The sequence below is a fragment of the Cydia amplana genome, chromosome 16, assembly GCF_948474715.1.
Source record: "Cydia amplana chromosome 16, ilCydAmpl1.1, whole genome shotgun sequence".
NCBI lineage: Eukaryota > Metazoa > Arthropoda > Insecta > Lepidoptera > Tortricidae > Cydia > Cydia amplana.
In genome coordinates this window covers 2,795,995-2,799,054 of record NC_086084.1, presented here as the reverse complement: position 1 = coordinate 2,799,054, position 3,060 = coordinate 2,795,995, and the positions used below count along the sequence as shown (strand labels likewise).

The 3,060-nt window shown below is 32.8% G+C and overlaps 1 protein-coding gene across 1 annotated transcript in view; it reads left to right on the top strand.

Annotated features, from left to right (window-relative positions):
• LOC134655430 (oxysterol-binding protein-related protein 9) overlaps positions 1 to 3,060 on the top strand; it is a 140,213-nt gene that overhangs the window by 28,762 nt on the left and 108,391 nt on the right. The window lies entirely within an intron of this gene.

The following is a 3,060-nucleotide window of genomic DNA, read 5'->3' as shown; positions in this document are numbered from 1 at the left end:
ATACAGAATGTTTTATAAATTGAATTGTTACCTATAACATCGTTTTAAATGGGCAATACGATTATGATCACGCTATCAAATAAAATTTACAAAAGTACAAAATGTTAAGCCGTTTTCAACACTGCAAAGCCATTAGAAACAACGTGTTGTGGTGAAAAGCTTTACTAATGAGGCAGACCTCGCTTAAAGCGTTCTCCAGTGCCCGAGATGAAAAGAAACTGAACCCAGTTTATGATGCCTCTTTGAACCTCACTATACTAAATATAGTTACTGTATCACTGACACTAGGCATTTGAAAATTTATTAATGTTAATCCATCTTTAAAATTTCATAGTTTAGGTTAGGTTTCAAACTTTGTTGTACGTTGTCGTGAATTGTATTTTTTATTTCAAACTAGCAGATGAATCGCCTGAAGTTTCTGGAGAAACGCACAGTTGAGGATTGCCAACCATCTAAGTTGATCATAAAGAATATGGTTAGGAGAACATTTGATAAGTTTATTATAAAAGTTTATAACTTCTGCTGAATACATACATATTATCTGTACATTGTACAAATATAACTTGGTAAAGATTCGACACACTGAACTGACGTTTGCTAGACATTATAAAGAAACCGACGTTAAACATACTGACATTACTTTATTGAATCGCCCCATTAATGATTACTATAAATACTACAAAACTATATCTAAAAAATAACCTTTACAATTAGCATTATACTAAACATTAATCATTTATAATCAACTTAATTGTTTGTAATCAAAGTAACTTAAGGGCCATCACTTTAAACCATTCCAAATGGATTTCCGTTATTATTATCAATTTAACCACTCAAGTAACTGTTAAATCATAATAATTGACTTAGATTCGTCGACCCTATACATCTCTAAGGATAATTTGATAAACTATGTTATTTTTTAGTTCTGACACTTAGAGACATTTACACCTCTAAATAAGTTTAGATTTTTTTTTCCATGTATCTGTTTTGTTTTTATTTTAATATTATTATTATAGTTTTTTATGTAATTCGACATTAAGAGACCTTATACATCTCTAAGTAATTGTATTACGTTAGTTTGATTTGGTAGTTGTAGTTGTATTTAATAATTGTTGATGTATAATTATTATTATTTTGCTTGTATGTAAATTCAATGTTGACGTGTAAAAGTGCCCTTGTGGCCTATTTGCTGAATAAATGTTGAAGTTGAAGTTGAAGTTGAAGTTTTGCACACCGGTGTAATATGGTAATCGAGGCCGTTTACGATCAAAGCCAAAAATCGATTTAACCTTCGTAAAATCGATTAGTTTTGCAATACGTTATGATGTTGATCAAAGAATATAATACTGATGTTGATTAATGAGTTCAATCATTAGTGGAGCATCTTGTAGTTAGAAATATGGGCTGGTTGTCTATGATCTCATAGGTCAAGAGTCAAACCGTACAATTACGCTTTTTAAATATTTTAATTTTTGTCCACCCGTCCATTTAGTGGTTTACTGTTAAGGTTGCCGTACGTAAGGATTTCTCCTGACATGTCAGGATTTTTTGATCCTGTCAGAATTGCGGGAGGATTGGGCGAGTGCCAGGGTTTTTAAGTAAGACGCTTCAAACTACTGACGGAGGTCTAATTACAGAGATCGCTGGCGGAGGGAGTGAGTTTTGAAGAACTTTTGTTTACCTTTACCAGTCTGATATTTCGACGCATCTTGGTCGCGGATAAATAATGTCAGTAATGTCTCAGCAAACATTCGATCTATTTTTATTTGGTGTACCAAATTAACGAAAAGATCGGCAGTTTAATACAGTCCTGTATTTATGCAGTTACGATTACGTAAAGTCGAGCAGAGCATTATGAATTTGCAATTTCATGAGCGCATACGCTTACCGCGGGGTCGCGGCGGACAATACGATGAAATAGGACACTGTAAACAAGGCTAAATGCTGAAAAAAATACTTTATCTACACACATGTCATTATTGCTCTATAATGCGTTCAGAAACCGTAGGAAATGACCAGCTTTATTACTACCAATTTTACTATGAGAACTTTCTTATCTGTGGTAGTAGGAAAATTTGTACTGTAATGTTATAAGTACTGTAACGTTACAATTTTTTTGTATCGTTATGAGTTTAAATTTGGAACAGCAGTCAAAACTCAAGTGGGTCTCTATTCTAGTATCCATAGATATTAAAACAGTTATCGATACGAAACGTCAATTTAGTATGTTTTTTAATATAAACCGCACGATATTTGATCTCGAGTGACATGAGAATAGGGACTTCATTCTTTTGTCTAGGAATTAAATAAAAACTATGGATCCGTGACATGCGTGAAAAAAGTTTTCATTCACCGCCATTTGACGTACAGTTTATCTTTTAATTAGTTTTAAGTATGTGTTTAAATAAAGTAGTGTATATAACTGTACATAATTAGGCATTAAAACACTCGTGTGATCCTATTAATAAACTCACTAACGTTCGTTTCTTAAACCCACACTCGTATTTTAATGCCTCTCATTATGTAGCAGTCACATAAACTACTATATTTATACAGGATGTCCCAAGAAGTAGTGATATACTGAAGCTGGGAGGTAGAGGACCTAGAGGGCTATCTGAATCACCCCCATGTATGTTCCGCGATTTTTCGTATTTTCGGAGTTATGATTTTTTTTAATTTTTCACCTATCGCCGAGTACGATGAGATTTTTATTTATGGTGACGTGAATTATTGCGGTAGATGCTTGATTTTTTTTGTGTGCTACGCTGATAGATAGGCCAATTCAGTATGGTAACATTTACTATCGTTAGATCTTTGAATGGAATTAAAAAAAAAATAATGTCAAAAAAGATAAAATTACCCAGTATGTTCACAACTTCAAGGGCGCTAAGAAATATAAAACATACTGGGTAATTTTATCTTTCTTGGCATTTTTTTTTAATTCCATTCAAAGATCTAACGATAGTAAATGTTACCATACTGAATTGGCCTATCTATCAGCGTAGCACACAAAAAAAATCAAGCATCTACCGCAATAATTCACGTCACCATAAATAAAAA